Genomic DNA, 23,084 nt, shown 5'->3' on the forward strand with positions numbered 1-23,084 from the left:
ATTTATGTCAATAATTTTGAGAACACATATTAAAAGGAAAATATCCTGGAAAATAAATGTTGATGTAATTGACAAAGAAAATATAATACTCCTAATGTCTGTTGGTAAAATAACTAATGCTATTATGCTACTTACATCATTTGCCTCTTGCTTACACAGTTATTTCACATTTTTGAGATTTCTGTATTATAATTATATGTCACATCTAAACATATACCTATTTACATATATTGTTGTTCTTGATAACTTCAAAATTTATGTTTCCAGGGGAAGACATTTAAATTGGTTTAGTGAGAACCTCTAGAAACTCATTATTCCATGAACTGTTTTACAAAGCTAGCCAGGAAAAGTCAAAATAACTTTCAGCACTCTAGTAATTAACAGAAGCTGGCAATCATTGAAGGTCAAATCACTCAGCTAAACTATTAAACGTCCATAAGTTGATGAAGATTGCCCAGGACAGTATACATTTATTTACTGTCATTCCCCTTTACTCTGATCTGCTTTAGATTTGGAATGTAGAATCCTTGGAACTATAGCAACTAAACAACAATATCCCTTGTCTCTTAAAGGGACAAACTGATTTGAAGCTATCAGAAAGTGATATAACTAGAATGTTGTCACCAAATAACTTACGTCTCAGCTCTTCAAAGAACTTTCACAGAACATTGCTGTTATATGACTTAGTTTCGAATTCTCTTAATGGAAAAAGCCCTATATATAAAAGTTTTGCTTAAAGCAATCGATGAAATTCATTTTATAACAGAGCTTCCTGAGTTATAAAATATGATTAGTCAGTTCATCATGGTAAAAAATAAGATCCTATGCATTTGAAGGGAAGACTTGAAGAAGAATTTGTCTCATGTGACATTTTGAAAAGCTACTCATAATGAGGGTACATTCAAAAGAGCATGGAAAATGCGATCAAAATATATACTGAATTTGGAGTAAAATTATGTGTGAAATCCACATTCAATTAACTTTTTACAATGACATCAAAATAATTCAATGGAAAAAACATGTGTGTATCATAAAATATTGTTTATTTACCAGTACAGCCAAATGCAAATAGACAATATATTAGAACCTCACTTCACACCATATGTAAAATATATCAATATGTTTAAAGGTTAAAATTGGGAAGGGTAGGGGGAATCCCAGTGCCTAAAAAACTGTGTCACATAATGCAATGTAATAAATAAATAAATAAAATGAAATTTTAAAAAAAGGCTAAAATTATGCAATTCTTAAAAGAAAATAAAGGTAATGTGTCTTGTACCTTATGTATGGCATTGGATTCCCAGTTACAATAACAAGGTCACAATTAAAAGCAACATGTAAGGTGGCTCTGTGGCGCAATGGATAGCGCATTGGACTTCTAGTGACAATTAAAAGCAACATGTAGATAAATGGTATTTCATGGAAATGTATTTTGGTACTCGCTTCGGCAGGACATATGCTAAAACTGGAACGATACAGAGAAGATTAGCATGGCCCCTGTACAAGGATGACACACAAATTTGTGAAGAGTTCCAGATTTAAAAAAAAGAAGAAAATGTATTTTGAAGAATATTAATATACTTTGAGAAAATGACAAATATAACATAGAATGGGGATAAAACTTCAACAAATTTGTGAGCGACTTGTGTGCAGATTATATAAAGAAAATTTGCTACTCAATAATAAAAAGGACAATTTGAAAAAACAAAAACTTGCACAAATAGTTCTTGTTGGTGCTTCTGGTGTAGTTTCTAAGAAGTCTTTGCCTGCACCCATGTGTTGGAGAGCTTCCTTGCTATTTTGCTCTAGTTATGTGATAGTATTGGGTTGTAGAGTTAGATCCTTGGTCAATTTAGAGTTCATTTTTGTAAAAGGTGCAGATAGATGTCTGATTCTTATTTCTGCACATGTAGATTCAATTTTCACACACAATTTGTTGAAAAGACAGTTTTCTCCCTGGATTGGCTTCAATTTGTTTGTCAAAACTTAGTTGGCTATAAATATGTGAGCTAATTCTTGGGACTTTGTTAAAGATTTATTTATTTTTATTGGAAAGTCAGGTATACAGAGAGGAGGAGAGACAGAGAGAAAGATCTTCCATCAGATGATTCACTCCCCAAGTGAGCGCAACGGCTGATGCTATGCCGACCGAAGCCAGAAGCCAGGAACTTCCTCCAGGTCTCCTGCACGGCTGCAGGGCCCCAAGGCTTTGGGCCGTCCTCGACTGCTTTCCCAGGCCACAAGCAGGGAGCTGGATTAGAAGTGGAGCTGCTGGGATTACAACTGGGATCCCAGGCGCGATTAAGGGAAGGACTTTAGCCACTAGGTCACCATGCTGGGCCCTCATTTTTTTTTTTTTAAGACTTATTTTATTGTTATTGCAAAATCAGATGTACAGAGAGGAAGAGGAATTTTTACTGTGCAGCATTAACCTGCATGTCTATTCTTGTGCTACTACCAGGCAGTTTAACTTCCCTGTAGCATATCCTGAAGTCTGATGTAATGCCTCCAGCTTTGCTTCTGATGTTTAAGAATACTTCAGCCATTTACGGTCTGTTGTTTCCCATATGAGTTTTAACATATTTTGTTTTCTAAATATGAGAAAAAATGTCAGGCATTTTGTCTGGAATTACATAGAATGGAGACTACTCAATGATCCAAAAGCACATTAATGATATGACTCAGCTATCCCACTCTTGGGAATTTATATGCAAAGGAAATGAAATCAGCATATGAGAGAAAAATCCTACCCTTGTCTTTCTTGTAGCTCAATTAACAATATCTAACATATTTAATAAATCCTGATGTTCTTCAACTGAATATTGGATAAAGAAAATGTTGTGTACATACACCATGAAACACAACTCAGCCTTTCCGAAAAGGAAAGAATTCTTTTGCCACAAAGTAGATACAATAGGAAACCACTTTTGGCTAGCAAAATAAGCCAACTAATAAGAAAAAAAGAAAGTGATATTAAAGACAAAATAAAACAGAAGAATAAAATGGTTACTTTGGGATATGTTTGTTGCTTTTAGCTCATGTTGATATTGCAGAGTGATAATGTGACTTTGTAACAATTTTTTGTTGTTGTTGAATGCTATGATTAGTGGCAAGTTAATAGAATTTGGGGAGTCAGGAGACAGGGTTGAGACTGAAAAGCAAACAATCCGCGAATAGGTAGGACTAACACCAAACTTGTGTTTAAGATCAGACTTCTTAAATGCACTTTTAGATACTTGTGATTGGTATCCTCTAACAAATAATACATTAGTGAAGAACTATAATCATTAGAAATTAAATTACTAACAATATGTAATAAATAGTAAAGAGTTTATATCAATGATCAATGTGTCTTAAGAAGCAGAGCTTTGGTATTATTTTTACTAATGATTCCAAGGGCTTCCTCTGTTTAACGATGTTTAACGATAGGTACTTTAAAATGAGCAAACTATTTTTCATTTCTTTTAAACAAACTCTTTTGTATTTGCAAAATATAACACAATGTTATAATACTTTTCTGAACATAAATCTTTTAATATTAGTAATATCTCCTATTAATCTCTCTGTGCCGAACCATGATTTATGAATATATGGCATGGAACCCATTGGGGGGAAACTGTGAACTAGAACCTTGAGATAATTAATCATGTTTACAAGGCAATCCGGTAATAATTGTTTATGAGAACATTTATGCATCAGTTGATGTCCTAAGTCAAAATAACTCATTTAACTATCAAATTCACACACTTCAGTATTCAAATTAATTGCTTTTACTGATATGTAGAGATCCAGGGATACCTTCTTCCACACAAAATAAAACTGTTCTTTCAAATCCAGTATATAGAAAAGCAACCTATATTTAGCATAGCCAATATTTATCCTTACTATATACAAAAGTGAAGTACCCAAAAATTTAGGTGGGCAAAATCTGTTAAAATTATATCACTTTTGGGGCCTGGTATGGTAGCCTAGCAGCTTAAGTCTTGGCTTTGCATGATCCAGGATTCCATATGGGCGCCAGTTCTAATTCCGGAGGCCCTGCTTCCCATCCAGCACCCTGTTTGTGGCCTGGCAAGGACGGCCCAAGGTCTTGGTACTGTATACCCATGTGGGAGACCTGGCAGAAGCTCCTGCCTGCTAGCTTCGGATAGGTGCAACTCTGGCCATTTTGATCACTTGGGGAGTTAATCAACGGAAGCTCTTCCACTCTGTCTGTCTTCCTCTCATATATCTGACTTTCCAATAAAATAAAATAAATCTTTGAAAAAAAAGATCACTTTTTATTTAATATTTTAAAGATTTATTTTAAAAATAAATATTTTATTTATTTATTTATTTATTTATTTATTTATTTATTGTGGAGGCAGATATACTGAAAGATAAATAGACAGAGAAAGATCTTATGTCTGCTGGTTCACTTCCTATGTTGCTAGAATGGCTAGAGCTGAACTGGTCTGAAACCAGGAATCAGGGGCTTCTCCCAGGTCTGCCACATGAGTGCAGGGTCCCAACTACATGAACCATTTTCCTACTGCTTTCCTAAGGCTACAAGTAGGAAGCTGGATGGGAAGTAGTGCAGCCGAAACATCAATCACCTCTCTCATTTGGGGTCGTGGTGCAATGCAAGGCAAGGATTCAAACCACTAGGCTACTCCGCTGTTTCAGGAGAAATGCTCTGCTTTAATATGTTTCATTCTCATAGAAAGTTTCAAATTGTAAGTGCATGCTGTAAAGGAATCCGGGCTCTGTACAAAACAAAACTTAAATGTCTCTTTTCATTTTCTTTTGAGGATTGTTCCTTGTTTTTATCACATACTTGTTGCTTTTTTTTTTTTTTGTATATTGTCTAATTTTCTTGGCATAAGCCTCAGTAATTACAATGGCATTTATAGAGATTAAAAAAAAAAACAGAGAGTGGGAATGCTGTTACCAACTTTATTATATAATCCATGGTTGAATTACTACGTTGGACATTATCAATGTGATTTAGCTTATTAATGCATTCTTTTTCATCTGTTTTCTCCATGTTGTTTGTTGGTGGGGATATGAGAGATGTCAAGCTACTTACTATTTTAGTTAAAGATGTTGGGAGACTACTGAAGTTTTTTATGGAAAGAAACAAATTTACTTTCTGCCTTAATGTACATTGCAGGATTTTGACATTTTGAGAACTGCATTAGTGATTTTTTCCTGAGGTAGATGAGAGAATTAATCAAAGTAGCTGCTAACAATAATTGGTTTGGCTTAGACACTTAAAATGTAGCTAGATGTGATAAACAGGAAGAGAAAAATTTAACATTTTAATTTTAGTTGTTCTAGTGTTGGTGTCACAATGCAAGCTATCAATGAATGTTGCACAGAAGACAGCTGTTTACAGTTTAATTACTGTAAACAAGCAATAGGAACATAAAACATGTTGGAAGTGCAGGGGTGGAACAAAGAAATAAAAGAAACAGTGAGGGGGGATGAGCATCAAAATGATTTCTACAGTATTCTCATATGGCATTTATTCTTTTCATGTAAAAGATTTCTAGTACCTAAGAATTTCCTAAACTCCTTGCTATTTTAGCATCTGCTGTGCTTGTACCAGAGAAATTGTTTGTACTCAACTGCCTATGCGTTACTGGCACAGAACTTCAACAGGCTGGCAGACTTGCTATCCTCTTTGTAGTTGCTAAATCCTATGAGAAATATACATGAGACACTGCTGTAAACACTATTCTATTTTCTAGTAAAACACACCAAGCCTCTTTTGGACTTCTGTTTCTGAATAGGTGACAAAATTACCAGAATCCATGCCAAGTGTTTTATGTCATTCATAGAACCAGAGGAAATGTTGGCACAACTAACTATAGTCTCATGCACCCAAATCCACCCAAAATGTAATTCTTGCTCCGACACTGTCAATAAATTCCAGCTTCCTTAATTTCTGGGGAGTCTGGATTCATCACAGAAAACAATGATTTTCTAAATTATTGTAAATTATTATTATTGTTAACAAATATCAAATATTTCAGAGTAGGCATTAAGCCTAAATGTAAGGGAGCCCATGTCCAAATTCAAAGTACCTGGGTTTAATTCCAAGTCAGTTACAGGTCGTGTTCCAGCTTCTTGCTAATGTAGATATTCACTGGACTCCCGTAATGGCAGAAGTAACTATGTTCTTGCCATTCAAAAGTGAGATCTGTATTATGATCTTAACTCATGATTTCACAATGTAGCTGGGCTTCGGTCCAAATGTAATGGGCGGTTGTAGAATAAATCTGTCAGTGAAAAACTCCACCTCCCGAATAAATACTCTTTCTTCCCTTAAAATTAAACGTATTTTTTTCAACTCAGTGTTTCATTGATCTTTCTAGTTTTTGTTGACCAATTTATTAAGAACCGTTATGAGTACACACACATACGCAGAATATATAACTAGCTCTAAACAATATACAAAATACTACAAAAATTTGTGCAAATTACCATTTTCATGTTTCTGAAAGACAGTACAAGTAGTTGGAAACATCCTTGAACAAGTCATTTCACTGTATTGGTAATATAAATGAAAGATCACATATATTCCTTCAATGACTTTGGTCGCTGCAATCCATGTTGTAAACCATATTTAACTTCACACTACATGCTTTGGCCTGGGCCAGTCTTAGATGTTGGGAGGATTGAGAGAGTGAATCAGCAGATGGAAGATTTCTCTCTCTCCACGTGTCCCTCTCTTGGTCTCTGTGTGTATGTGTGCCCCTCGCTTTTTAAAAAAATAAACCATAAATCATTAACTGAAAATTTACATAGCATAATATTACACTTACATAAATTTATTCAAACAATAACAACACAGAAATGGAGAATAAATAAGCAGTGTCAGCCATTAAATAAACAAGTGAAAGGAATCTTATTTGTCTTTGAGAGACAAAAGGCATCCTATGATATTGAACTGTTCTGTGCTTTAACTTTAAAAATAGCATGTGTAAGATAGCATTGTACACTTTTTTCCATTAAATCAGTTATGTATGCATATCTCTATGCTTTCTTTTATCAATATTTGTATTTTATATGCCAGGTTAGCTGATAACTTCACCTTCCATCAATTTCACCTACTTAAAGCACAGAGTATAAATGGGTTTTAAAACACATTTATAGAAAGACATGATCATCATAAGACTAACTTATTTACACTGTCATTACTCTCCAAAATAACACAATGTTTTATAACTCGTTTTATTTATATGAAGTCACAAATTTCACCTATTTCACAATAGATATTTAGTAACAGAGTGATACCTTTCAAAGTTCCCCTTGCGCCAGCAGCTTTCTCCATCCTTGGTCCTACTTCCTCATCTTCCTTGTCTTCCTCTTCTTGCTCCTCCTCCTATTCTTCTCCTCCTCTTTTTCTTCCTTTGCTTCTCTTTTTTCTCCTTCCCACCTCCTACTTTTCATCCTCCTCCTCATCCTTTCTTTCCTTCTCTCTCTTTAATTTTAAAATTATTTAATTTCATTTCATTTCACTTTGCAGTCACAGCCTTAACACCCCGTTAGCCAAAGATTCCAACACATAGTAAGCAAAAAAAAACACCTGATATCACTCAAAACCATAGACAAAGGTTGTAAACAGTCATCAGATATCAAAATGTCAATATTGCTCATAAACATTGCAATTTTTTGATCTGCATGTTAGTTGCCAGATCAGGGAAAACACATATTTGTCTTTGGAGCTTGCTTATGTCACTAAGCATGATGGTTTGTAGTTGCATCCAGTTTGTTACAGACAAGATTTCATCCGTTTTTATGGCTCTGAATAGAATCATACGGTGTGTATATGCCACATTTTCATTATCAATTCACTGATGGGCATCTGATTGATCCTACCTACATGCTTATGCTAATATGAGTTATTAACAGGAGAAGTTAGATGTGTCTTACAGATTCTGACAAATGTATATGTTGTTAGAGGACACTGGATATGGGATGTGGGGGTAATTTGCAAATTTAAAGCTACTCCAATATCATTGAGAGACATTGCCCCATTTCCCCATTGACTGATTTTTAGCTCTAGGCAATAACAATATACTTGGATTCCCCGATACCTACATGAGAGACCTGGATGGAGTTCTGGACTTCTGGGTTTGGCTTGGCATACTCTTGGGCTTAAGATGGGAAAAAAGGAAAAGCATGTTATTTATCTGAAGGGCAAAAGAGAGAGAGAGAGAGAGATAAGAAAGATTTTCCATTGCTGGTTCACTCACCAAATGGCTTCAAGGCCACGAACTGCCTCCTAAATGTAAGCTGATGGGAAAATTAGTCCTATTTTTCTGGTCTGAGTGGAAGCTATATTGAGACAAGTGGAGAAAATAGATGCAGTTAAAGGTGACACAGACGCTGACAATTCTCATCAAGATTGAGTAGGCTGTTTGCTCTCTGCTCTTAGGATAATTTCTGGATACTTCAAAAGATTGGTTTTTTAAAATGTAATTTTCACATGTGAAATCCCAAGAGGCTTTTTGGAGTTTCTCACACTATCAATTTAGAAAATTTCTGTAAATGTTTTATATGTTATCTTCTGAGTAAAGATCAAGTGTTTCTCTGTATTATTTCTTAAAACTAAATGCAAAATTACATTATCTACAATTTAAGCAATGTATAAATATGAAGCTTTACCCAAATTCATTTTTAGTCAATACAATTCCTCATAAAATTTCCAAAAGCATTTTTCATATGCCATAACAAACACATTCTAAAAGGTATGTTGAACTGCCAATAAAGGAAAATAAAAAAGAGAATTCCCACTAACTTCAATATTTACTCTAAGTATGCAGAATTAAATAATGTAGCATTAATATAAATGTTGACTTTCACTTTAATTGACAGAATAGAGAGTAAAAATATGGCCAAAATATGGAACCACCTATGTGTGGTCACTAGTTTCATGTTTTTAAATTAACAGAACAAAATAAATCTATATATTTGGTGTAGTGTTCAAGATAAATTAACAAATACATCAACTTGTGTAGCTACTACAGTGAAGATATTGAATTAATATTTTGATCCAAAGAATTGCCTTGTGTTGAATCTTAGTAGTATTGTCCCCACCCTAAACACCAACTCTTATCACCCATTGACTTTTTAATCTATCCTGGTAGATTTATCTTTATTATATTGACCCATTAATGAAGCAATGCTGAATTTAAATTTTTCAGAATGGATTTCTTCATCTGTAATAATGCCTCTTCTACATTTATCAATACTTCATTCCATTTTATACTAAATATATCAAAAGGAATATATCAAAGTTGATTTCTGTTATGAAGGTGCAATGGTCCTGAATTATGAACAGTCTCTTTGTTTTCATGTACCCATGTTCAACTGTAGTCTGAAAAATATTAAATGAAAAATAGCTTTTATTATAATATGTTTTTATATTGTCCCATTGTCTTATTAACTACCAGTGTTAATCTCTTATTGTGCCTCATTCATGAACTGACATCATTATAGGTGTTAATGATTGTACCAGAACATGGCTCCCCAAGCTAAGGTAGATGTTGAAACTCTAATTGACTATATTGTCAAGAATTTATAGATTAAGGTCCAGCATGATGTTTCAATAGCTAATTCCTTGCCTTGAAAGTGTCTGCATCCCATAAGTGCACTGGTTTGTGTCCCAGCTGCTCTACCTCCCATCCAGCTCTCCTCTTATGGCCTGAGAAAACAGTAGAGAATGGCCAAAAGCCTTGGGATCCTGCACCCATGTGGGAGACCTGGAAAAACCTCCTGGCTCCTGGCTTCGGATTGGTTCAGCTATGGCTGTTGCATTTATTTGGGAACTGAACCAGAGGACTAAAGGAACTGAACCAGAGGACTCGGTTTCTTGCACCTCTGTAAATCTGATGTACCTTTTCAATAATAAATAAATAAATGTTTCAAGAAAAAAGAGTAGATAGGTTAAGTGTAGAGGCCTCATCTACTTATCAATTCTAAGACATGGGTCTTGTGCGAGGTCTTTAGATTACTGTAGACTTGCCCTCAGAAGATAGACCTTAAGAGGATTTTGTTCATTTAAGCCAAGCCCAGCCTAGCTTTTCTTTCTGTTTCTGCATGAGCTTTCCTCAATATCTGATCCACTTGGCCAACCTCCATCAGATGCCAAAATAATGGAGCACCCACTAGTGAACTGAGAACTTCCAAATTGTAACTTGAAATGGATCCTTTCCTTCTCAAGAGGAGGCTCTCAGATGAGTATATATTTTTAATACTGTAAGAAACCATCAAACCTTTCTTGGAACAGATTTACCAGTTTCAATAATCACCTGCATCATATGAAAACTCTACATCTTTTAAAGCATTTTAAAATATGTATGGCATTTTAATTTTAGCCTTTTTAATACAGCATGGAGATAAAACCGAGCAGTATTTTGCTTCCCATTTTCTTACTGGTGAATGATATTAACCACTTTTTCATGTTCTTTCATATGATCTACATATTCTACCCTCTTTGATATCTTTATAGTTGTAAATATTGATACATCTGGTTTCAACAATGGTACATAACTTTATTGGCTACTCTATACCAACTTATCTCAATGATTGAACTTTTTATGTACACAGTTACATATAGTACAATATCAAAGCCAAGAAATTGATAGTGGATTTAACATACGTATCATTCTAAGCTGGTGTATAATCTATATAGATTATTATTTTATTTTATTAGAATGTGTTTAGTTGAATGGCAGAGCAGTGGAGAGAGAGGGAGGTGAATCATCTGCTGATTCACCTATAAATGGCCACAACAACCAGGTTTGGAGCAGGTGAGACAAGGAGCCAGGAATTTCCATCTGGTCTTTCCCAAAGGGGAAAAGGGCCATTATCCAGTGCCTAAAACCTTAGCAGACAACTGAATGGGAAGTGAAAGACTGCTGGGACTTCAAACAGCAGTCTAATAATGATGTTGGTGATGTCAAGCAGTGACTTAACTTGCTACACCACCCCATATGTAGATTCTGTTAACGGCCCTCAAAATCAGGATAAAGAACCCTTTTACAATCATATGGATTTCCTTCCTTTCACCCAAAAAAGAATCCCCCAATCTTACTTCTTCATCCTACTATTCTTAATCACTGGCAACCATACTCCAGATCAATACTTTTTAAGAACATTTTATGCATGGAATAAAAAAGCATACAGATTTGTGAAGTTTCATATTGCCATTGAGATTTTACCAAACATGTTTAATGCATCATTATTTTGCTTACCTTATTATGGTAAATACTGTTCAATTAGATAATTGAGTAACAGTTTGCCTAACTGGTGACTTATCAACTGATAGTTCACACATTTCAAGCTGTTAGCTATAATAAATAAAGCACTTATAAGCTTTGATAGACAAGTTTTTGGCCAAACACTGATTTTCTTATTACTAGTGTAAATGTTAATGCACACGAAGGTGATTTTGGTTTCATACATTAGAACTCTTCAGAAAGTGCTAGGTTCTAAAAATTTGCTTCTATGTTATGTAAACATTAGAGTTTTGTTTTACACTTATATATAAGAATGATCTCAGATGAAGTTTCTTTGGAGATCCCTCCAATCCAACTGCTGATCTCAGAACCCCAATCATGAAGAGACTGTGTCAGCCAGCGGATTCTGAATGTTTCATCTTGATTGGAATGGTGAGATTGGCAGCAATCCAGAGCTGTTGAACTATCAAAACTGCTTGAGCAGGACCCTGGGAGAATGCCCCACATCGGGGACCTGGGATGGATGGGAGGCTGGGTAGGGCTTCTCCCTTTGTTTCTCCCCTAACCCCAGATACAGGCGGAAAATGATAATATTAGTGTGGAAAAAATGGTATTGCCCACTTTCCTGTAGCCCTTGATCCTTTGTACCCTAATCAACTGTGTAAGATTCTTAAAAAAATAAAAAAGAGTAAGTTAAATGTTAGTGCTGTGGAGGCTCCATGTAATAGACAGTCTAAAAAAAAAAAGAATATACATATATATATATATTTTTTTTTTTTAAAGAAAGACGAATGCTGCGAGACACAAAAAGATGTCCAGTAAACTTCCTTCTCTGGCCCAAACTCAAACTGAGAAAGGCAGATCAATCCCAGTCTCCCACATGGAAGTAGCAACACTCATCTATGACCCATCATCTGATGCCATCCCAAGCTATGCATTAGCAGAAAGTCACAATCTGCACTGGGTGTGTGATTCAAACAGTCATTTTAATAGGAAATGTGGGAATCGAAATATCCATTTTAAGAAAATTTTTATGTAAGACATGAAAATTAAATTGAGGGTCATTTTTCCTTTGCTATTCTTCTTTTTGACAGTTTTTTAAATTTTAGTCAGAAATTAACAATTTTTGATATTGAGTTTCTTATATTTCTTGGATTTTATTTCATTCTCAGACTTACGATTCACAAAAATGTTATTAATTCTTTAGATTGCCTTTTCATTCTGTTTATGCTTTTCCTTTGTTGCATAGCATTTTTTTGAGGCAATTGTCATTTGTCTATTTTGGCTTCTGAATATGTTTGTAGGATAACATTGGGGAAAAAAATCATTACCAGATGAATAGTTAAGAAGCATTATCCCTGTATTTTCTTCTAGAAATGTCATGGTTTCACGCCTTACATTTAAAGCTTCAATTGAATTTTAGTTATTTCAGTATTATGAGAGTAAAAAAATTATTCATGTAAAAAAATGATTTAAGGGTATTCTTATGGACTGTGTTTAACCTATGTTCTACCTTTAGAACTGTGAACAATTTAAAACGGTTAGTTCTTCCAATCCATGAATACAGAATCTATTTGAGTATAGAAATACAATATTACATGAAATTTTGTATTCCAGCAATTTATGAAATCCATCTATTTGTTCTAATAGGTTATATTTTAATGTTATTTCTCTAAATAGTTCTACATATATGATAAGAGAAAATTATTCTTACTTCCTAGTTTGGATACCTTTGTTTTTCTTGTCTAAATGCTCTGGTCAAGCCTTCCAATATTATGTTAAAAAGAAATGATTAGAATGAGTATCAATTAGAAAATTAGCTGAGACTATGAATAGAAGTTCTACAAAAGAAAACATAAAAATCGTAAATAGGTGATTCAGAAAATGCTCAAATTATCAGTGAACTGTAAAGCAAAACCACAATGAGATACCACCTCATCTCACGTTTTGCATGTTAATTATTATTAATACAGATCAAAGGATGCAAGGTTCTAATTAAAAGGATGTTTGACACGTAACAAAAGAGACACACAAAGAGGAATGCTGCAGCATTCAGTGACAGATGTGCTGCTTAGTTTGATGGTGATCATTTTATAAAAGATGTGCATCTCAAAAATTGGCTTGCACTTTAAATCTGTGTTTTTATCAATTATAGTTTAATATAGCTCAAAAATAACTTCTGGATTCTCTTCCATTAATCTATGTATATATGACTCCACTAACAAAACTTTCCAATATTATGGCTATGCAATAATAACCTAAAAATTGAAGCTAGCATGGTGGTTCGACAGGTTAACCTTCTGCCTGCCAGCATCTGTATCCCATGTGAGCTCTGGCTCACATCCAGCTGTTTCAGTTTCTATCCACCTCCCTGTTTATGGTGTGAGATGGCAGCAGAGGCCATTGCGGCCACTTGGGGAGTGAACTACCTGAAGGGAGATCTCTCTGTCACTCTCTTTGTCTCTCCTTCCATCCCTAAATCTTTCTAATAAAAAAAATGTTAAAAATTGCTCCTTTTTATTTTTCTCAAATGATTTAATATTTCTTTATATGCCTATTTGCATTTAAAAACAATATTTTCTTGTTAATTTTATGAAAATCTCATTTCACAGGCATACCAATTTGGGGAGTATTGGAAAGTTTAATATGTTGGAATTTCTCATTCATAAACATGGTATATCTCCATATTAATTTCAACCTGCTTTATTTTCATTCAATAGAGTTTTGTATGTTCCAGGACAAAATTCTGCAACATGGTTTATACTTAATATGTTTATTTTTGAGGGCTTGCAAATGGTATTTGCTATGAATTTAATGTTTTTGTTCCTACGAAATTCTTATGTTGATACCTAAATCTCCAATATTACGTTATTTAGAGGTAGGGTTTTCTATTGAAATTATATCATAACAGTGAATTTCTCATAATGGTATTAGTGTCCTTAAAGAGATAGTGGGGCCAGCACAGTGGCTCAACTGGTTAATCCTCTACCTCCAAGCACCCACCTTCGTTATGGATGCTAGTTTGTGTCCTGGATGTTCCCCTTCTGATCCAGTTCCTTACTCATGGCTTGAAAAAGCAGAGAAGGATGGACCAAAGCCTTGGGACCTTATAACCACATTCGAGACCCGAAAGAATCTCCTGGCTCCTGGCTTTGGATCAGCTTGGCCTCTGGCCATTGCAGCCACTTGGGGGAGTCAAACAGTGGATGGAAGACCTTTTTCTCAGTTTCTCCTTTTTTCTGTAAATCTGCTTTCCCAACCAAAAGAAATATTATTTTTATTTATTTACTTATTTTGATGGTAACAATATATTTAATGTGAATATAGAATATAGAAATATGACTCAGGGCACTTCCTCTGGGGTAACCAGGCAGCTAGTTAAAGTCTAGACAAGCTAAAATTCTTGCAACCCTGCAAAACAAGGCTGTCCTTTAGCTGTCTACCCCATACACCCACTCTCAGAGAGAAGAGGTTACAAAGGGCTTTCGTTTACTGTGTATAAGCCAGAAAGAATTGCTTACCCATATACCATATCTAAAGGTACACTGATCTTGTATTTTGCAGACTAAAGCACTGTGAAAACTGATTTTGTCAATCTATGTAATTAGTGATTTTCTATCACAGTAGTTTGAACTGATTATGACAGCATTATCATTTTAATTTCAGAATCGAAATGGCAAGTTTTAGTATATAGGAATATATAATAGACCGTTTTAGAAAAAATGTTATCTTCTCAACAAAATATAAGGGTACATAGATTTCCCATATGCTTTTTCCCCCTTCATATGTGTGCCCCCTCATTTATCAATATCTTTACTTCGATGCATTTAATTCATCCAATACACTAACACCCCAAAATGTCAATTTATACTAGGTTTCGCTCCTTTTTAATCATTGATTATTTTTTTATTTTTGAAGATTTTTACATAATTGATTAGGGTTATTAGGGTCAAGGTGAGATCACCATTTCCACATACCTTTTTTTTCCTTCCTGTATCTGGGGGAAGGGGGGAGACAAGGGGAGACGCCACACCCAGCCTCCCAAATGTCTCTGCACCTTAGGATGGAGGACAGACACCTGACACCACCACGAGGTAGGTTTTACTTTTGGTATTATGTACTTGATGGTGTTGAAAAAGTGTGCAATGCATATTAATTCTAACAATATTGTACAAATTACCATTATTGCCCCGGAATTCTCTATGAAGCGCTTATTCAGCACTATCTTCCCAATGAATCCTACACATCACTAATCTTTGTATTATCTATAATTATCTATAATTTTTGCCTTTTTCAGAATGTCACACCAAGCAGCTTTTTTAGATTGCTTATTTCACTTAATGCTTAACATTTTATTATTTCTATGTCTCTTCAAGTCTTTATAGTTGATTTACTTTTAGGATTGATTAACATATCACTGTCCATCTATACTAAAACCCATGTTTTTATACACTTTCGAACCGAAAATTACATTGTGTATTCTAAGGTTCAGTGGTTCTAAACAAAGCTACCTTCTTTTGAGTTTGTGGTTGCTTTCGGTAATTAGAATAGAGTGTGAATTTGTGGATTGCATGATAATAGTAACTAATTCTGTAAGAAACTCCAAAATGTGTTGCATAAGTTTCTTCACTGTTTTTATTCCTACAATCACTGAGCGTTACTATTTTGCCACGTTTACAACAGACTGTAGTGCTCTCAACTTTCTGGATTCGGTCCATTCTAATACATTTGTAATAGTGTGTTGTTTTAATTCATACTTTACTGGTGATAACGATGTGGGAAATTTTCACGTACAATGATTTGTTATCAGTATTTCTTCTTTGGCAAACTATCGATGTAGCCAGGCATTTTTTTAAAAAAGGTTGTATATTTTAATGTTGTTAGATTTAGTATTCCTTACGTATTTTTGAAAAATAGTATTTATTCAAAATATCTTTTGAAAATATTTTCTCACAGTTTATAGCTTAATTTATTCTTTCTGACAATGTCTTTTTTTTAAAGATTTATTTTTATTATTTTTTCATTGGAAAGGCGGATATACAGAGAGGAGAGACAGAGAGGAAGATCTTCCGTCTGATGATTCACTCCCCAAGTGAGCGCAACGGCCGATGCTATGCCGATCCGAAGCCAGGAGCCTCTTCCAGGTCTCCCATGCAGGTGCAGGGTCCCAAAGCCTTGGGCTGTCCTCAACTGCTTTCCCGGGCCACAGGCAGGGAGCTGGAAGGGAAGCAAGGCTGCCGGGATAGAACCAGAGCCCATATGGATGGAATCCCGGGTGTGCAAGGCGAGGACCCTAACCACTGTGCTACCACGCCGGGCCCCTGACAATGTCTTTAGCCTGGCAGAAAAAACATTTTTTTTTAATTTAATTTATTTTATTGGAGTCTAATCTACCACTTTTCATGACTGTGTCTTAGGTGTCAAATTCAAAACATCACCACTAAACCCAATGTCATTTAAATTTTCTCCAGTGCTGTCTTCTAGAAGTTCCAGACTTTGCGTTTTACATTTGTATTGGTGATCCATTTCATGTTGTTTTCTCTGTGTCTCAATTTATATTTTAACATATGCTATATAAGCTGTTTCACTGATATTGTTGAAAAAGTCATTTTTTTGTATTGCCTTTGAGCACTTGCTAAAGTTTTGTTGGCAATATTTATAACATATATTTCCATTTATAGACCTCAATTTTAGTCCAGTCATCTTTTTTGTCTATTTTTCACCAATCTCATGCAAATAATTCCATTGCTTATCACTTAAAATTTCCTTGTAGTATGGGAGACAGGCGTTTTTAATGCCAGCAGGAGGTCAAATTTCATCTCCAAACATGGCCTTCTATGTGGCAGAGAGCATCACATAAGAAGTATGTATATATACTCATCTGTATCAATGCATTGTCTCTTCTTATGGTATCACCAGGATTTAATCACAGTGGCTAAACACTAGTGGCCTAATCTAATCTGATCCATTTCCAAAAGGCCCAAACTAGAGAAGTGACCATTAGATTAAGATGCTGCCTGCTTGGCATTAATTTACAGTTTGCAGTTCAAATTCCTCAATAAAATTGGGGAAGCATATAAGTTGAACCAACAGTAGAAATCATACTTTTTGGGTAATTACTTTCTTCTATGCCCTTTTCCATTCCCTCATTTGGCGATTTATTATTGGAATCAATTTATGGTAATAATCAACTTTGCTTTCCATGGCATGAGTTAACCTCAATTGGTAATAGTCTCATATACATGTTGCAGACTAAATGTTAGCAGTAGCTTCAAAAAATTTTATATTAATACAGAATATAAGCCTGGGGGAAATATTATTTTCTTCTTAGAATTATGTCTACAAATTACATTGACCCTGTTAATAATTTTTTTTTATTTAAAAAATATTAGCCTGCATTTTAGAAAGCATTTCTCTGGAATTGCTATCTGTATCATATTGACAATATATAATGATAGGTGAAATATTCCCTTGTCCTTTGTTTAGAGAAATTTGTGAAACTGTTGCTAATTTTTTTCCAAATATTTTGCAGAAATTATTTGTGAAGCTGTTTGCATATGGGATTTTTTTTTGGAGGGGAAAGTGTCTAGGCTGTAATTTCAATCTCTTCACTTTTTACAAATGTAATCAGATTTTGGATTGCATTATTGAATTACTCTTGGTAAACAGTATTTACGGATTTTTCCCATTTTAGATCGCCTTCTAATTTGTATATGTGCTGCCGCAGCGAGCAGATTGCCTTCTAATTTGTCATCATCCAATTGCAGCAGTACTTTTTCCCCTTGAAAATGATGCATATTTTTATTCTTGAGTTTAGTAGATTGACTTCATTTTTCTTCTAAAAATGAAGGAGAGTTGCTAATTTTGTTGACTCTTTGAAAAAATATAGGAATTTCTTTCATTTCTGTTCTTTTTTCTATTTCATTTTTTTCCAGCCCATACTTTCTCACTTCCTCCCTATTCTAATTATATACTTAGTTTGTTTTACTGCTACATCTCACGTCTGCTGGCAATGAAGCAGATGAGCACAACTATAATTATATAGTTATATATCAATACAAATGTATACATTATATAAATATATAGTTTCTATAGTTTATATAAATTATAAATATATAATTGCATAGTTTATATGTATATAATTTATACATTATATGATTATATAATTATATAATATATAATATGATATATATATATACACACACAGGACTTGAATCAGTGCTCTGAATTAATGTTCTGATATGTAATGCTGACATTGCGAGCGGTACCTTAATCCTCTGTACCATCAATACCAGCTAAGCTTCAATAAATTCTTGCATGGATACTTAAGCATTGTTGTATCATTTTAGGACAATTCTTAGAGGCATAAAATAATTCAGAGTTTTTTTACATTTTCAAAAGCTTTTTTTTTCTGGATTATTGAATGCTAAACCTTTTTTTTTAAGTGATGTATTTATTTATTTGAAGGTCAAAGTGACAGAAAGGGAGAGAGAGATGAAGGGATCTTCCTTGTGTTTTTTCGCTCTCCATCTGGCTACAACAGGGCCAGATGGAAGATGGGAGTCAGGAGCTGCATCTGGATTTCCTATGCGGGCTACAGACTCCTAAACATTTTCCATTACTTTTCTCAGGGAGAAAAGACAGGGAGTTTGGTGGGCAGTTTAGCAGCTGAGATGCAAACTGTTTTCAATAGGGAATATTGGCTTTACTTGCTACTCCACCATGCCAGTCCCTTTGCCAAGCTTTTTACTCTGTAATTCCATAACTCCCTTACAAATACATTTTGATTTAAAGGACAAACCTTATGTGTCTTGTTTGATGTCTAAATAAAAAGCTGGGCAGATAAACAGGATAAGTTATATAAAAGGAAGATTTAAAGATACAGTTCAAATAAATTTTAATTTGTATCTAATATTGAAAAGGGAATCTTTATTTGAAATGCATGTTTTTTTCTGTTTTATAAATAATGATGAGAATATCTGACATTTTGAAAACATGTTTCATGAAAAAGAGTGAAATGATGAGTATCATATTGCTTTAAAGTTTAAAAAAATGTGTAGTTTTGATTCCGCGATCTAAAAAATATGGAGCTTTGACTTCATCATCTAAAGTTGTATTTTCTAAATATCTTGGAGATTTAGTGACGTCATTCCCTCATTAATCAACATTTGCATTCAAAATACACCTAAGGAGTGATTAATCAAATTTGCTAAGTGAAATCGTTTTCTTAATAATTTCAATGGAGGGTTTTTTTTTTCAAAATCTGATTAGCATTCATTTTATTCTCTTTGTTTTAATTTAAAAAATCTTACCATAATGTTAGTGTCAAACTCTCATTCTGTCATTCTTCGTGTCCTCCCAGTATTTTAATTTTCTCTAATTCTTTCTGTACTTTTAAAAAATAATCTTTGTGTTTTTAAAGAGTTACTTGAAAGTAAATAAAATAATCTGTAAATCTCAAAGCAGATGTCAACGCTGAGGTTCCGCTTCCCTCCAGTGAGGATGACCCACATACAGAAAATTACCAACAATACCTGCTGGTGAGAATGCAGGAGAAAAGGAACCCTACTCCACTGCTGGTGGGACTGCAGGCTGGTGCAGCCACTATAGATGTCAGTATGGAGAATACTCAAGCAACTGAAACTTTACCTACAATATGACCCGACAATTGCATTCCTGGGAATATATCCAAAGGATGTGATACATGAGAAAGTAAGGTATATATGCCTGGATTCATTGCAGCCCAATGAACAGTTGCAAAAATTTAGAAACTACCTAGATGCTTATTGACAGAGGACTGACTAAAGTAACTGTGGTTCATTTATTCTTTGAAGTATTATGCAGCTATTAAAAGCAATGAAATACAATCCTTTTGCAGCCAAATGGACTGAACTGGAGACCATTATGCTTAAGGGAAATGAGCCAAACCCAAAACGTCAGATACCACATGTTTGCTCTAATGTAACTAACATCGAAAATCTCAGTGCTAATATGGTTAGGGGTTGTTTTGTTTATCTTCTTATGAAATGTTTTTTTCTTGTTTCAATCTGCAGTTTTGTAATGTCAAATACAATCATTTTTTGCTGTAAATATTATCTTTTCGCACATCCTGGTTATTTGTATCTCTCCAAGAAGTCCTTCTTATTCATCAATTGATCATCCATAAGAGATGGATTATTTGTAAACACTTGAGATTGTAAATGTCCATTTCAAAACTGTTTTGCATTATATCATGAGTCATGAGTAATGAAGGTCTAGTTGTTAATTTTAATCCCTTCAGTGACACAAGGGTTATGCAACAGCTTCTATTCTACAAGAATGTTTCTGATTCCCATTTTCACCATTCTTGTGATGCATTAAAAAAAAAAAGTGTTTTTACTAGAAAGGCAGATATACAGATAGGATGGGAGACAGGGAGGAAGATCTGTCCGTTGATTAACACCCAAGCACCCGCAACAGCTGGAGCTGTGCCACTCCAAAGCCAGGAGTTCAGAGCCTTTTCTGGGACTCCCACGTTGGTGCAGCATGCCAAGGCTTTGGGGAAGCCTTGACTCCTTCCTCAGGAAACAATCAGGAAGCTGGATGGGAAGGAGGATTAGAACTGGCATATGGGATCCTGGTGCATGCAAGGCGAGAACTTTAGCTGCCAGGCTACCGCTCTGGGCTCCTTTTGATGGATTTTTGTTCTTTTTTTTTTAGTGTAAGCCTTTTTTCCTCTTATTTAGAATAATCTTTTTTTCTTTTTCTTTCATTTTTTTTTCTTTTTAAGCAATTTCCCCACTCCCAAGTTGGGGCAATAAAGATTACATGAAAACTGGCACACCTTTTAGCTGGACTACAAATGCACCAAATGAGGATTTACAAACTTTCCGAGGGAAAGTAGAACAAAAAGAAAATAAAAACAATCTCCTAGCATTTTCCCCAAGGTTTCACTCCTGCCACATACACTCTCCAAAGGACAGCTACAGACCCAACTCTGTCAGTTTCTTGGCTTTGTTGTAGAGGGAATCCACTACTTTATTCATGTTCTGAATTGTTTCCAGAGCAGCTTCATAAGTTTTATCTACTGGGGGCTCATCGAAAATAATCAGGACACCCTCCCCCTTGTCCAAAATCCCATGAAACTTCTTGTCAAGAATCATCTGTGACAATTTCCTTTCCACATCGGCCTTGGAGTGTTTGATGAGGCTAGGTATGTGTTCAATCTGTACTCGGGGAAAAAGGCTCAATGACCCGGATCAAATTCTGCTCCAGTAAGTTATCAGACAACTTGGCCAAGCGTGTGCTGATGAATGGGTGATCACCAATTTCTGCCCTATAATCTGTCAGGGCCTTTTCAAAATCTGCCAGTGATCTGTTCTTGCTAACCTGAGCCACGCATTTTAATGCTTCTGTCTGCCTCCCTGCATACCGAAGGGCAAGCTTCCCGCTCACCAAAGCCTGGTCGTCTTCTGGGATGCTGAGCATGCTTTTGCACAGGAACACGTACCTCAGAGAGGTGATGGCCTTAGGGCTATCAATGGAGTCATAACCCTCAAATGCCTCATAGAAGTATGAGTATGCGGTTTTCCAGTCCTTCTCCTCTGCTGCATGGATAATGTCTGACTACATGTCAGGGCAATAGATGATATTTGCTGTGGTTCGAGCAGAGGTTAAGGCAGCTCGAGCTTTTGGCAGATTGCTTAGGGCATATGTTTTGTTCTGTAAGAGTTGTACTTCCAGCAAAAGGGCTTTATCATCCATCTTGTTTCACTCCCGCAGCAGCTGAGAACTCAAATGCAATGCTTCCTGGTACCTCTTGGTATCAAAGTACAAAGACACTAGTCTTGCCTCCAAAGCTTGACATAAAAAAAAGTTATTTTCTCTGATTTGGCCCATTCGATGCACTCTAAACATAGCTCGACCTCCTGCCCTGTAGCTGCTTCCATATCAAGACACAGACCAAGAAGAGATCGCACCAGATGAGCTGCCTTAGCCTTGTTGATGGAATTCAAGAAGGGTTGCACTTCAGAAGTCCTCCAAGCTCAGTAGCCTGTCCAGTCTTGGCCAGGAGAGACCCCCGTTCCAGGATGATCTGCTCTTTGACCTGCACTGCCTCTTTATCATTCTCCTGGATGTCACGCTTGACGGTGGAGTGGAGGATGTCCGATGGAGGCCTCCCGGTCGGTGCTAAGTAGAGACTAGGTTCTGTGGAACTCCACCACCTCCGCCACCACCATTTTACCACTCACACCATTCCCGGCCGTGGCCGCTGATTTTTATTCTTGTAGCATGCTTGTTAACTTCATATTGATGAGATTTTATTACTTTCACCCTGTTGTGGACTATGCTCATTGGTTCTATATTTTATCAGATACATAATGCAAGTGTAGCGTGGACTTACATGTTCAATATAGAGACAAAGTGTTGTATGTCTCTATGCCTACAGACCAAAGACAGAATGCTAGTATAAGAATTGAATACATCTTAACAGTAAGAGGATGGACTCTCTGACAATGCCCATGCCTGCATTGTTGGTAAACACTTGAATAACAGCATGATGGGCTTGTGACTGTTCATGAAGGACATCCATTGTAAAGCTAGAAGGGAAATCAATGGGGAAGGGACATTGGGGAAGGGCACAGGTAACCACAGAGCCTATGAAACTATACCATAAAATAAAATAAAATATTTTAAAATGTAGACAAATAGTACATGTAATAAGCAGTACATAACAATCTGCTGATAGTAAAAAAAAAATTGTGTGTGCAACTGACAATCCATTATACTCTTTCTTCAGGATATTTTATTAAAGACATCATTTTTCGTTTTTCTCATAGAAGTGCTTAATTAAGTTCACTTATGTAAATGTAC

At 35.3% G+C, this 23,084-nt stretch overlaps 1 non-coding gene and 1 pseudogene across 1 annotated transcript; one reads left to right on the plus strand and one right to left on the minus strand.

Annotated features, from left to right (window-relative positions):
* Positions 1-1,435: 1,435 nt before the first annotated feature.
* LOC121169552 lies at positions 1,436-1,542 on the plus strand. The gene has a single exon (XR_005885857.1). It is a non-coding gene; the product is annotated as a U6 spliceosomal RNA (small nuclear RNA).
* Positions 1,543-21,176: 19,634 nt separating this feature from the next.
* On the minus strand, positions 21,177-22,803 carry LOC121169130 (annotated as a pseudogene).
* Positions 22,804-23,084: the final 281 nt, after the last annotated feature.

The sequence above is a fragment of the Ochotona curzoniae genome, unplaced genomic scaffold, assembly GCF_017591425.1.
Source record: "Ochotona curzoniae isolate NIBS_2020 unplaced genomic scaffold, NIBS_Ocur_1.0 scaffold_1852, whole genome shotgun sequence".
NCBI classification, from domain to species: domain Eukaryota; kingdom Metazoa; phylum Chordata; class Mammalia; order Lagomorpha; family Ochotonidae; genus Ochotona; species Ochotona curzoniae.